This window comes from Podarcis vaucheri, assembly GCF_965113315.1.
Source record: "Podarcis vaucheri genome assembly, chromosome: 8".
In the NCBI taxonomy this organism is placed as follows: Eukaryota; Metazoa; Chordata; class Lepidosauria; order Squamata; family Lacertidae; genus Podarcis; species Podarcis vaucheri.
The window spans coordinates 62,449,691-62,464,485 of NC_138766.1; the positions used below are offsets into that span (position 1 = coordinate 62,449,691).

The window sequence follows — 14,795 nt, forward strand, 5'->3', positions numbered from 1 at the left end:
AGAGGACGGGGCAATTGTTGGGTCAGAGTCAGACCCGAAGGCCTATAAATGCAAGAGATGGTTAGGAAAAGCACAAGAGAGAACAATATCCAGAGAGAGAGAGAGAGAGAGAGAGAGAGAGAACAAGGTCAGTCAGGCTGCAATCCTATGCGCACTCAGCTGGGAGTGAGCGCCATTGAATTAATTGGCACTGACTTCTGAGGAGGCCAGGCAGAATGAGTAGAAGCCACTCCCAAGCAATGATGAATGAGGAGAGCAAGATTGATGCTGCCAACTGTGCTTCCTCGGACATCGTCTCTATTGAGGCCAAGTCTGACACTATCAAATGTGGAAATGATTCCACCGCGACACTTCCAAGCCGTTTGCAGAATACCCGGGGAAAATGAAATGCTCCTTTCACTGAAAGTTACTCTTGTGAATTATTTGCGTCCGTTTATTCTACGGAGGCAGCCTATCAAAATGGACGTGAGCGTGTATTAGCTTTGGAGTGAGACAGATTTCTTGAAAAGGCAGTAGACTTTTAGGTGGGAGTGGAGAGGTTCGTTTGAATCACAACCAATTCAGCTTAGGCGGAACACCGTTAGGTCCTACTCATTTGAAGACAATGTTAAAATCCGTGCTTAAACTTATTTCTCGAGGGGAAAGGCTCGCGTTTCCTTTTAATACAGCCGTCACAGGGTATGTGAAGGTCAAAACAAGAAATGCAGCGCAGTGCAATCCTAGACATGTCTACTCAGCAGCCCCTCTGAAGTCACTGGGACGTACTCCCAGTAAGCAAGTACAGAATTGCAGCCTTACTGAGTTTAATGTAACTTTCTCCTTACCGAGCAATTCACTAAACCGCAGCCCCAAACAGATTTTACAGCACAATTCTAACCATGTATCAACTCAGACGCAAGTCCCATTGACTTCAGTGGGACTTTCCCCCAAGCATGTGGGGTTAGGATTGCAGTCTTGGATGCTCGCCAGCTTCAGGTGGAGGCGAAATGAGATGGTTTTCTTCAGAGAACTACACGGCCCACTAAAGAATACGAATCGCAGGAAATCCATGTAAGTTCTGCAGCAACTCATATTCTAGACACAAATGCGCAGGATCGCGCGCAGAGTCTGAAAACTGCCACCCTGCCCTTACTTGAGAGTAAGCAATATTGATCGCAAGCGGTCCTCAGTTGCCTCGCTAGTACTAAAACCTCGGTGAACTCCAGGAAACCTTACGCTGAGGAAGCACGCGCGGGATCCTGTAGGTGACAGGAGATCGCTATCAGTTGCACTTCTCTCCCCGCCTTTATTTATGGCAATCCTTCGCAGTCAAACCCGGGAGTAGATCCCCTGGAACGAAACGGGGCTTGCTTTCCAATAAACACACAGGAGATCGGGTTTAGGAGACAAGACGTAAAGGCTGCCTGGCACTCGAACCCCCCTAACCTTTCAATTCCCTGGCTAATTCGTTGGTTAGGAGAATTGCACTCTGCATGCGCTCAGAGGCACGCTCGCCTCCTTTTTTCTTAACGCGCGTTCGGGCGCCGAGCTCTAGCGGTCAAGCCAGAAAGCTGCAGGGGACGGGCAAACCGGGCCCTGTAGTGCGACGAGGAAAGGTAGCCCTGCGGCGGCCGCTTTCAGTTTCCCTCGAGGCTCCTGGTTACTGTTTAACATCCCCACCCACGTTTCAGTTTGTTTAGTAAATCGATCTGATGCCGCTGGGGCTCCGTCTCTCGCCCCGTCGCCATTGCGCCAAAGTGAACAGATTCCCCTTCAAGGCATAGATCTCTGCTCGAAGGAGCTGGGCGAAGCGAAAAAAGCCCAAGGCCCAAGAGGGGAGGAGGAGGAGGAGGGAGACGAGAAAGTGGCGCGCGGGGGGCGGGAGGAGGCGTGGAGATGCTCGGCAACCGCCGCTAAGCTGACCCGCCCGAGGGCCAAGGAGCAACTCGACCCGGCAGGTAAGTTTCATTCGTGCCGCTGGCACAGCGAGCGCGGCGCAGCGCCGCCCGCCTCGCACTGCCCTTCCTGGCCGGGACCAGCCAGATTCCTCCGCGTGCCGAGGGCGAGCGGTGCCAAAGCAGAGGATGTGACAGAGGGAGCGGGAGAAAGCAATGGCTTCTGGAGATCTGTGCTTGTGTGTGTCACGTGCCCGCCTTGCCTGGTGGGCAAACCTGCACGCCCACCACGTGCGACCCCCCGAAAGAGCTTCGTATGGATGGGCTCTTGATTTGAGGAGGGGGCAACTTCGCTTCCTTGCCCCCACAAAGGGTAACTCCCCAGTTGCTATTCTGCTCTTCTTTTACTTGCCCAGTTAATACTGAAATGATTTTTAAACTCAGGACAGACTCTTTAAAATGAAAAAGAAAAAACAAAGTGGACCTCCTGCAGCATGCAGAGTTTTCCTTTCATCCCACAATGACAAACCACACACACACACAACTCCTGCTGGGTGGGCTCTGGGAGCACTCCAAAGAAGCAGGCTTCCCCTCCCAGTGGCTCCAGATAGTCAACAAAGAGGTGTGGCTTGAGACATTTCTTCCTTGTTGATCACATGATTACAACACTGGAAGACAAACTCTGAGGACTTCTGGTGGCAATCAGAGATTCCATACAGGTAGGGGGTCCACTGTGGATGTGACAGAGTTTATATCTATAACAGATGCTGGGAGCCGGGGGGGGGGGGGCTTCCAATCACAATGGAACAGGAGGACTTCAGGGTCCCAGTTACCCAGCAGTACACCATATTTTGGTTTTGTTTCCCACTGACAGCACACAACATTCTGTGGGTACTCGGTCTTCATTGGGCAGGATTGTTTTTTGGGGTGTATATGTGGTTCCCCCTCAGTTTAAATAATAATAATAATAATTTATATGCCGCCCATCTGAGTGAGTTGCCCAGCCACTCTGGGTGGCTTTCAGCAAATCAAAACGTAGTAATACACCAAACATTAAAAACATTTTAAAAAAATACTCTCACCAGTTCAAACTTCAGGGTTGCTCTGAGCATGCTGGTAACCCAAAATGAGGCCTCTTGACACTCAATTCCTGAGTTCGTTATTACAGGGAATGCTACCCATAATCTCCCCCGTTTTGAGGTGGAAGGTTTGCAGGAATAGGGATTTCTCCACTTCAGAGCTTACATTGTCTCATGTGGTAAATAAGCATGCATGCAAGGCCACATGCCACTGTTGAACACAGCATTCCTAGCTAGCCTATTTTGTTTAAACAAGCTCCAATAGCTCTGTGCTGCCACATCTGGTTGGTTAGTTCAAAATCAATAAGTGAAATTCAACCCTCCTCCTCAATGCATCTTTATCACATCTCTATCCTGCCTTTTTCCTCCAAGGAGGTCAAAGTGGCATACACTCACAATAGGTTCTTCCTTTTATCCTGACAACAGCCCCGTGACGTAGTCTGGGTTCAGTGAGCTTCATACCTGAGCAGGGATTGGGAACCTGACTCTATTAACCCCATCACAATCACCAGGCCTTTATGCTTCAGCTATGGTAGCAGTCAGTGTAGTGGTTAGAGTGTTGGACTAGAACCAGACAGGCCAGGATTGAAATCTCCACTCCGCAATGAAGCTCATTGCATGACCCTGGGCCAGTCACTCTCAGCCTAGCCTCCTTCACGGGATTGCTGTGAGGATTAAATGGAGAAACAGAGAATCGTCTTCACCACCTTAAGCTCATTCAAGGAAAGGTGATAATAATAATAGCAACAAATGGATGGGACTTCTTCACCTTTAATAGCTGTGTTTCAGCAGAGTTTCTGCACAGCTATTAAAGATGCAGAAACCACGTTCTTCTGTTTTTCTTTTACCCAGCAACCCTATGCTGTACTCTTTTTCAGCCATGTTATTTCTTGGGTTGCTGACCCCAACTTTCCTACCTGCTAGGATTGGTTTCTAGTTCTTAGCCAGCTCCACAAAGTCCTTAGGGCTTTGGTGTGGTTTTAATTCCAGCCAAAAACACAATTTCACCAGGCATGTGGTTCCATGTTGAGAAAGCTGAAGCTGCTTTCCAAATCCCCTCTTTGACAAAACTGATTATGATGACCCGGAATCAGCTCACTGGTTGGCACGGAGTTAAACGCCGTGAGCAGTACCTAATAAATTACTGTGTGTCCTATGCACAACTGCATAGATGTATGCCCATTCAGTTCAAGGGGGCTTATTCCAAGGTAAATGGGAATAGAATTGCAGCCCTAGATGCATTTTACAGCCTAATCCTGTGCACGGTTACTCAGAAATAAGCCATACTGTGTTCAACGGGGGTTTACTGTTAGGGATGTGTGGATAGGATTATAGCCTTAAAGTATGATGTTTGCATTTTATGCAATATACACAAGGAGGAAAGAAAACCATGACAATGAAATATTCTGTTAAAGCCAGATATGGGGAGAGTATTGTGAACATTTTATTGATCATCCCTTTCTCTGTTTCTCTTCCCTTTGTGTGTGTGTGTGTGTGTGTGTGTGTGTGTGTGTGTGTGTAAAGGGAGTTAAGGTGGAAAGCACTTAAAATGCTCTTTTGTAACCTGCTCCATACTTCCCATGATTCCTCTGTCGCTCTGCAGCTTTGAGGAAGAAAAAAAAAACACCACAGTTAAAAATGCTGTTTTCATTGCCTGGTACTCAATTCCCTGTCCCTTTCTTCCTGTCTCACAGATGCATGGCAGCTCTGCCTGAGGCTCACCTCATACACATTAAAAAAATCAGTTGTAGGACAAGATCCCAATGCAGTTGCCTTGTTCAGAATGTTGTCTTTCATTTTTGTGGCTCATGCAACTGGAGCACACACACAAAAAACTTCTCACTCTTCCTCGTCTTTCTCAACTTTCCTTAAGTTTTATTGAAATAAAATCCTATTTCCCTTTCACTGCTGGGTAAATGCAGAGTAGCCCGCCATTGGGTAAATGTTCTTTTCATTTCTGAGGCCACAGGGAAGAAGTCTGTTGTGGGAGGAAATCCTAGGTGGGGTGTGTGTCTAATGTAGAAGTTATCACCTTTGGGAAATCAGTTGTGAAACTCCAGGGCTGTGTACATAACATGCCTTTAAAACACATCACTCCCCTCAAAGACTCCTAGCCAAGGCTTTCTTTTAGTCAGAACGTGCCGGAACTTGGTTTCGGCACCTCTGAGGTGGGCACCATTTGTGGGCGTAGCCAGGATTTTTGTTAGGGGAGGCAGGCCTTTTGTTGGAGGAGAGGCAGAACCTCAGTTAGCTATGTATTTTTATTGATTTTTATTTATTGGGGGGGGCAGCTGCCCCTCCCTCCCCCCCACTCTCATAGCATCATTGCCATTATAAGAGAACAAGAGAGGCGTTCATGGTAAATTCCGGCACTTCTTTTTCTAGAAAAACAGCGCTCCTAGGAACCATAGTTTAAGGGCACTGAAATTGCAGCTCTGTGAGGGGGCAAACTATGGTTCCCAGGATTCTTTGGGGGAAGCCATGTATTTTAATTGTGTCAGTAGGCATATCACACCTCAGTTTTTCAAAGTTAGTATTGCCCCAACGCTCTGCATTAATAAAGTTGTATATTTCGGAAGCAGTCTTCATATTCTTGGGTATCGGGTTAACAAGGATGCTCTTTAAGACAAGGTAGGCAAAATGCAGACTGAAGAGGAGTTCAGAAAAGGAGCAAAACAGATGGGGAAATTGTCCCACTAGTTTCCACCTGCTTGGTAGGAATCAGCAGCACTGCGAATAGGGTGGGTAATCCACTGCATTCTGCCCCCCCTCCCACAACTCAGAACTTATCTCTAAAACTGTATTGCAGGCCACTGTTCTGGTTTTCTCCTTTGCAGTCTGCCACCTCTGTTTCTATAGGCGTGGTGTAGTGGATCAAAGTCTTGAATTGGGAAATCCTCAGATTGAATGTTGCCATGAGTTCCCTAGGTGGCCTTAGTCAAGCCAATCACTTAGCCAGGGGCGGAGGAAGGGGTGGGTGGGTGGGTGCAGACTGCCTCAGGTGTTACCACTGGGGGTGTATGCGACAAAATGCTGGATGGCAGTCACCGTGGGGCCGGCAGTACGCCCAAGCGTTGGGAGAGGCGTGGTGGCTGTGGTGTGTGCAGGCTCCCCACTGCCTCCCCCCTAGAAGTAGGGCGGCTGAGTGGAGGAGGCAGGCAGACTCCAGAGGCCCTGCGGTGTGCCCTGCCCCTATGGGCAGTTCGCCCCGCCCCTGGGCATGCCACCCCAGAGGAGCTTCCTCCACCATTGCACTTGGCCTCTTGTCAGCTGCAATATGGGGGGGGGGGCAATAACTCTGTTGTAAAGCAGTGGTGATGGAGAACTCCTTCCATCCGGGATCCGGAGAGCCACAGGTTCCCCACCCTTGTTGTAAGGATCAAAATCAGATGAGGCATGTAAAGTGCTTTGAGCACTTGAAAGCACTATACCAAAGTATAAGAAGAATATTGCAGCTTCTGAAGGACAGAAGGAAGCAAAGCATTTGGGAGGCATTCAAAAACTCAACTCTCTTTGCACTTGGTTGCAAGTGAACAGAGTACCTGAAAGTGAATCTGCAAAATGTTGACTCTGTGTAGCTTAGTGACATGAAGTATGTATAAATATAACAGTGCTTTCTAACAACACTTCTTGCCCTTTATCCTGCGCTTCCAGTATAGTTACATAAAATTACTTGGTTAATTGTTTGTTCCAGAATAGCAGAGAGATACTACTAAATATATGATTGTGCGCAGTACTGAAAATAAGTTATGTGTGGAAATCATATGCAAATCTGCCTCTTCTTTGTATCTTATGCAAACAAAGAAACATGTGTATCTCCATAAGTTAAAAGTGGTTTGTACAGAAATAGTATCTTCTTCCACACAGTTTATCACATTATGGATAACAACTGAACTTTTACTAGCTGATTAAATAGTTTTTACTCTGAAGTTAAGTCCCACTGAGTCACATGGGGTATAGGTCTGTTAAGAACTCTTAGGATTTCAATTTTAGACTTGCAGGCAGCAAATCACATGATTTATCTAGCCACATAATAGCAAATGAAAAAGAGGGATTCAGATGATGCAAGCCTTGCTTCAAGATTCCCTGAGTCACTGATCTTTTAACTTTAATTGTAGTATTAATGGTAATTTTATAGGAATATATACAATTGTATAAATGTGAAGATTAATTTCTTTTTGACGCCTTGTTTAACTGAACCAATCAGATGTACAAAACCCCTTTCTTGCATCCCAACTTAAGTTGAAAAGCAGGTTAAGAGATTCCCTATTACAGTGACGCTAAGCATGAAATGTAAGCAGGGTTGCATATCCTGTATCTGTTATACGGAACCAGTTCTTGTTGCTGCCTGATTTATTGTTTTTGATAGCTGCATTGTTCCAGTGCTTATGCAGAGCCCCATTGAAGGTAAGGAATGCTGTTTTTTGGTGATAGATACAACTTATCACAAAGCTGAATTTTATAAGGTCTTTTATGAAGCGGCATTCTCCTAGTAAATTATCTTGGTAGTATAGCGTGCAGCAACTTCCAGCAACGGAACACACATTGCACCCACTTTTATTTGCATTGCATCTTATTGAAGCTAAGGCTGAAACGTGATGCAAGCTTAGAGGGAGTAAGTTCCACTGAAGTTTGTAAGATTTAATTCTGGGCAAACAGACATCGGGTTGGACTGTGAATGCTTTATCATGGTAAATTAGCACAGATGTAATGGTGTAACTGAAATAATTGGCAAGGGGCTGAATCAAAAACAAAAATCGTGCTAAATTTTGGATCACTTTAGAGACATCTTAAAATGTAATTCAGCAACTCTGATTGAATCAGGTTTTTCACTTTGCATTTTCATATATATTCATTCATATATATATATATATATATATATATATATATATATATATGTTAAATTCAGGTTGGAATAACACATATAATGTCAAAGCTGAAATCTATCAAACTGAAAGAGCTGGGCTACATTTTCAAACCTTTTCCAATTGTCAATTTAAGTTAATTGAAAGCGAAAGGTCTTGGTTTCAGGATTGGGCCATTTAAACACAGGCGTGCTGCTTTCATTTCATAGAAGGGCAATCTCCCCCCACACACGTATTTTTAAAAGGTTCATTCATAATTCTCCCTTCACACTTCTATTGGAAATGACAGAATTCATTATTTTTGAGCTTCGAACTATTTTCCTCCAACTTGGGTGATGAATTGTATGAGATTTACTTCACAACATGACATGGCAGCCCTTGAGATTTTAAAATACTATGGGCTAGCTGCCTGCCCTTTGTAACTCCTCGGGAGAAAGAGTGGAGAGAACTTTAGACCAGACTCCATGTCTCACTACTCTGTAAGTAACAGGAACGGATTGCTATGTAGTGCTTGCAACAGTTTGGGGGGCCTGAGGATCACTGGAGCTCTAATAGGAAACAAATAGCCTTTGAGAGACAAAGAAGCAGGCTCCCTTTTCCTGCTTTATCTCCAGGCACATAAACCAATTGGTTACCTTTGTTCCTCTTCCACATATTCTAAGCATATTCAATAACAGAAAAGCCTTGTTTATGATACGGCACCAGCTAAGAAATTATATGTATGCCTTTTATAGTGATCACATTTTCAGGCATTGTAATAAGTGTATGTCTTACTTTTTAAAAAATGTGCATATTGCCTATTGTGCTAGTGTTAGTTTCACCGGTAAAGCTGAATGTGCCAGAATACAACAGGTGAAGTTTACCATCCAGGTTTGGTTCTATCCGCACTGTGGCATAAGCAACCATCATTGGGCAAAATCCAGAGAAAGTTATGCACTGAAATCCTATTAATCCTTGTGAAATTTAGGATTCTGTCTCTGCATTTTATTTATTATTGGATTTTTATCTCCCTTTTCAACTCTCAGCGCCTCAGAGTGGCTTTACAAACTTTAAAATACAATTTTATTTCTCACTCCTTCTCCTCTTCATTCTTAAGGTTATGGTGATAGAATCAACATTATTGTAAGCACTTGTGCATTAAAGAGCGCATGTGAATTTTTCACTGGTCGTTGGTGGTCATTGGGATTGGTAGGGCAGAAGGCAGAGAGACCAATAGTAGTGGAGCCAAAGCCATTAACAGTGAGGGCTTCTGCAGCTTCTGTATTTGGAATGGGGTGGGGTGAGGACATTGTGCACCCTTCACAACTAGCAGAGCACCTTAGGAATGGACGAATCTGTCAGTGTTGGCTTCTTTCAGTTTTTTATTTCCCCAGTTTCCAGATCTCCCCATTTCTGCATCAGTTTTTGATTTATTTGTTTTAAAATATCCTTTTGAAAATCCATTCTGGATTTTTGTGCACATTTCTGTATGTAATTTTGCCTAACAGCATATTCTTGTGATATTCTCTTAATGCATTTTGTATGTTATATTCACTAAAATATACATGTTTGCACACTTTCCTCCTTTTTTACTTGCATGCCTCTTCACATTATTTGGTTGGACAACTGCATCACAAATTTTAGAGAAGTATGAATTTCAAAGGATAGCTAGCTGCGTTTAAGTTCATATATTGTTTCAGGTAGTGCAAATTAGGTTTGCTTGCATTAAAATGCAAACCAAGCACTCCCCATTCCTAAAGCACATGCTTATTTTGTCTCACTCATTGGATCATCACCTTGTGGTGTGAGGGAAGGTCTCACCTGAACAAGAACATTGAATACATGGAGTAGTCTTTGCTATCAAAAGCGATCTTGTGAAGCTCTTGTCAGAAGTCCCTACCAGCATTAATGAGCGACTTTCAACCCTTCGAATAAAACTCACCAAAAACCAACAGAATACTATTTTAAGTGCTTGTGCACTAACACTGGATGCCATTGAAGACATTAAAGAATTTTTTTATTCTCAGCTGGATGCCATCCTATCAGAGATGCCTAAGGAGGATAACATTGTCCTCCTGGGTGATTTTAATGCAAGAGTTGGGTGAGATTTCAATCTGTGGAACTATTGGGAAAGAAGGAATTGGCAACAGCAACCAGAATAGAACCTTACTTTTGACTATTTGTGCAGTGCACAACCTTGTTATTACCAACACACTCTTTCGACAAAAAGATAAATTTAAAACATCATGGGGTTCACCTCTGTTGAACCACTGACACGTCTTAGACTATGTAATTGTTTGAGTTGAAGATCGCTGTGATGTGCTCCTTACCAGAGCTATGACAAGTGCTGACGACTGCTGGACAGATCACCAATCAATACGTTCCATGGTGGCTATCAAGATTATACCTCAACGCAGGCTTCAAGGAAGGAAACCAAGGCTCAAATTGAACACTCAAGCCCAGGGGTCAGCAAACATTTTCAGCAGGGGGGCGGCCCACTGTCCCTCAGACCTTGTGGGGGCCGGACTATATTTTGAAAAAAAAATGCACAAATTCCTATGCCCCACAAATAACGCAGAGATGTGTTTTAAATAAAAGCACACATTCTACTCATGTAAAAACAAGCTGATTCCTGGACCATCTGTGGGCTAGATTTAGAAGGCGATTGGGCCAGTTCCGGCCCCTGGGCCTTAGTTTGCCTACCCATGCTCAAGCCCTTCAAGATCCCATTAAGCGGGATTGCTTCCAAATGACTCTTAAGGACTATCTGCTTTCAGAGTTCCCTGATAACACGGAGGAACACTGGACCAAGCTAAAAACATCCATTATGGCAAGCCTGCAAACAAACTATTGGATACCAAACCAAGAAACACCAGGACTGGTTTGATGAGAATGATAGTTAGATTGAATGCATTATTGACAAGAAAAGGAAGGCCTTTCAGATCTGGCAAAGAAATAGAAACTTCACCACTAAGAAAGAAACATACGCCAATGCTAAGGCTGAGGTTCAAAGAAGAACCATAGAACCTGGTGAATCAAAGCTCGAGGGATCCTGCACTTAACCAACACTCTCCCAATTGAAGTGCAGAGTGTTTGAGGACCGGGACATTTGCAGGGAAACAAAAATGCTTGTTTACAAAGCTATTGTACTACCAACCTTAATGTACGCTTGTGAAACGTGGACCACTTATAAGCACCATCTCCAACTCCTTGAAAGCTTCCATCAATTGTCTCTCTGAAAAATTCTACATATCACTTGGGAAGACAGGCAAACTAATGCCAATGTACTGAAAGAAGTAAAGATCAGCGCTGAGGCAATGATTTTTCAACATCAATGTCATTGGACTCGTCATCTTCGGTTGCCTGATTATCGTCATCCAAAGCAACTACCCTATTCCAACTTAAAAATGGAAAGCGTAATGCTGGTGGTCTACAAGATGTTTAAAGACTTCCTTAAGGCAACTCTTAAAAAATGTAGGATAAAGACCAACAATTGGGAAACAGGGACTTGTGAGAGCTCCAATTGGAGAACAGTCTTTACCAAAGGTGTCATGGACTTTGAAGATGCTTGAACTCAGGACGAAAGGGAGAAACATACTAAGAGAAAGGTGCATTTGGCAAACCCTCACCTTAATCAACTCCTGCCCAGAAACCTATGTCCCCATATGTGGATCCAGAATTGGCCTCCACAGACACTTATGGACTCACTGTTAAGACCGTGTTCATGGAAGACAATCTACCGTATTTTTTGCACCATAACACTCACTTTTTTCCTCCTAGAAAGTAAGGGGAAATGTCTGTGCGTGTTATGGAGGAAATGCCTATGGGTGGCATGCCTACGGATTTTCCTCCTCTAAAAACTACGTGCGTGTTATGGTCGGGTGCGTGTTATAGAGCGAAAAATACGGTAACTTGGCTACGACTGATCGCCAAAGAAGAAGCTTATTTTGTACCTGATCAATGTCCCCATGATTACCATTAGTTTGTAAAATGTAGAAAGAAAAGCCATTGTATGTTCTCTTCAAAGATTACTGCTGTGCTGCAGGAAGTTGGTTGTAAAGAGGATCTATGGGGAAGTTGCCTTTTAAGGACAGAATATAGAATAAAGTCCCAAGGAAAGCCAAAATATTGGGCTGTAGTCAATACTAGTCCTACTCGAAGGAGACCTATTGAAATTAATAAACATGACTAGCTTATCTCTTCAGTTCTACTCTGAATATGACTTAGTTGGATAAAACCCTTTTTTTAAAAAAGAGTGTAAAGTGGAGATATAATTTCCCTTCAGGTTCAGATACATTTCTTTTGTCCTGTTGCCACCACCTGTTGTCAAACAGGTTTTGCAGGGTTTTGAAACACTGCAGCAAAATATGTTTTTCAGAGTGGTCCTAGGATAAGGCTACATACTATGGATACTAAAATTTCTGTGATACTTTTCTCCAGAGCACTGAAGGTGGTATCTATTATCCATCCTAATGTGGGCCATCCTATTTTTTTTTTTATTTTAAGTCTGGAAATTACTAGTTGACACTGTCCATTGCCTGCTCATTTATTGCTGGCAAGGCTTCCTTGTTTGTGAAATTTTATTCTTAAGGAAGCAGAGAGCCAGTTGAAATGCTGCACAGTATTTTGTATTAAATCACACTGAAGACAGAGGCCTTGCATCTTAATCTGATTGCCAAATCTGCCAGTTCTTGTTCTCTTTGATGCTTTGAGGCAGGTAAAATGGTTAAAAGCAAATTTTGAGACGTGGGTGCTTTGTATCTTTTAGAAACTTGGCTGAGAGGTCCACAAATGGATCCCAACTTCTTGCAAAACTCAGTGTTGAATGTTTATGTTATGTTGTTCCATTGTTCTGTGCTGTTAAGCAGTTAGGAATCTGTCTAATCTTCTCTGGGCTCCAGTCCATCGGTAACTGGAATCAAAGAACTGAAACTGACTAGTCTTTGTGACTGGGAATCTAAAACACGCACACACACACACACGGGGGGGGGGGAGGGGGAGGGGGAGGGAGAGACTAATAGGCCTGAAAAGTGAAACCAACTAGACTACTCCATTGTCTAAATATCTATTCCCACACAGTCATACCTTGGTTCTGGAATGCCTTGTGACTCGAACTTTTTGGCTCTCGAATGCCACAAACCTGGAAGTGAGTGTTCCGGTTTGCGAATGTTTTTTGGAAGCCAAACGTCCGATGTGGCTTCTGAGGCTTCTGATTGAGTGTAGGAAGCTCCTGCAGCCAATCAGAAGCTGCACCTTGGTTTTCAAACATTTTCGAAAGTCAAACGGACTTCCAGAACGGATTCCATTCAAGAATCAATGTATTATGCTTTGGACAACAAACATGTAGTTGGAAAGTGTCTAAATAGTCACCTTCCGGCTACCAGTGTGGTGTAGTGGTTAAGAGTGGTAGTCTCGTAATCTGGGGAACCGGGTTCGCGTCTCCGCTCCTCCACATGTAGCTGCTGGGTGACCTTGGGCTAGTCACACTTCTCTGAAGTCTCTCAGCCCCAATCACCTCACAGAGTGTGGGGGAGGAAAGGAAAGGAGAATGTTAGCTGCTTTGAGACTCCTTCGGGTAGTGATAAAGTGGGATATCAAATTCAAACTCTTCTTCTTTAACAAACATTATGGTATTCTTATTTAATTCAGTTTATTTACCGTACACACCTCTTTTCCACAGCAAGCTGTGCTCAAGCAACAGTAAACTGTGGCCTTACAACAGATACCCATTTATTATCAGAATACAGAACATTTTGCTGGGCATGGGAGAGAAACCAGTTAACAAATAATAAAAAACAAACAGAATAGGTTCAGCATTACAAAGAAATAACCTAGGCTTCACTTTCATTTTGCTCTGTACTTGTGAATAAACAAACGAGCATTACATGAGTAAATACAGTTCAGAGGAAGAAGAGACTTCTTGCCGGGCTAGGTGAGTCACAGCTGACTCTCTCCTTCCTCCTCCAGAGGGGGCTCACAGATCTCCAGATCTCCAGAGGTTCTAGCTGCATTCTTCAGTGGAAGACAGGATAGAAGCATAAACTTTGGGGTGGAGCTTCCCAGTGGTTCTAGCTGGATGAGAAGAGTGCACAGGTCCTGCTCTGGGAGCATCCCATAAGCAATCTGGTTGGCCACTGTGAGGACAAGGATGCTGGACAGTGAAGGCACCTTCTTGATCTCAGTAGGCCGGGAGTTCCAAAGTGTAGGTGCCACCACACTAAATGAGCAATTCCTTACAAATGTGGCCTTACATTACCCCAGAGGACAGGCCTGGATCTAATGGACTTAAGGTACAAGAAGGAAGGCTTGGGTGCAATATTAGGCAAAATGCTTTGATGGTAAGAACACTTTGACAATAGAACCAAATACCCGCCAGCGCGGCTGAGGACTCTCCCTCCCTGGTGGTCTTTAAGCAGAAGCTGGGCAGCTATCTGTTACTGATGTTCTCGCTCGTTTGATTTCCTGCTTCAAATAGGGGGTGGACTACATGATCTACGAGCCACCCTCAACCTCTAGGTGCTTTTGTGCTTCTAAGCTGTTGCTGCATCACTGCTGAAGCCGTCAAGGAAGAGGTTGGTGTCACAAATCCAAATTCAGCGCAAAATGATTCATTCGGATGCAGGAAGCAGTTTGTATTATAACGCTACCTGGTAGTTTCCAGCTCATTTCTAATTCTTCAACACTGACTTGTTAAAACAAGCCTCTTGTCTTTACACTCTCTGAAAGGAGTTGCATAACATCAATTTCCTACAGGAAGTTGTCCTTTCATCCATGACTACCCCTGCAGCATTATCTTAGTGTTTTCTGATGCAGCCAAGGAATGTTTGTGTGTGTGTGTGTGTGTGTTTTATTTGAAGAATTTTGGATTATCCATAGCCGGATGGAAATCTGATGTGTGAGATGGGATTGTCAGTAGCCTATCTCCCCATGCTGATGAGAAGCATTTAATTCTGTTATTGGGATATGACATTCTAGATCACTGTTGAAAATCGATAAGC

At 43.9% G+C, this 14,795-nt stretch overlaps 1 protein-coding gene across 2 annotated transcripts in view; it reads left to right on the forward strand.

The window, feature by feature from the left end:
• The first annotated feature begins 1,742 nt into the window (after positions 1 to 1,742).
• Positions 1,743 to 14,795, forward strand: part of HNF4G (hepatocyte nuclear factor 4 gamma) — an 80,687-nt gene continuing 67,634 nt past the window's right edge. Inside the window, exon 1 of one of the 2 annotated variants that reach the window (XM_082233904.1) lies at positions 1,743 to 1,937. The gene's annotated coding sequence lies outside the window, so the exon portion shown is untranslated. The remainder of the gene's footprint in view (positions 1,938 to 14,795) is intronic. The other variant, XM_082233903.1, reaches the window with a different exon arrangement.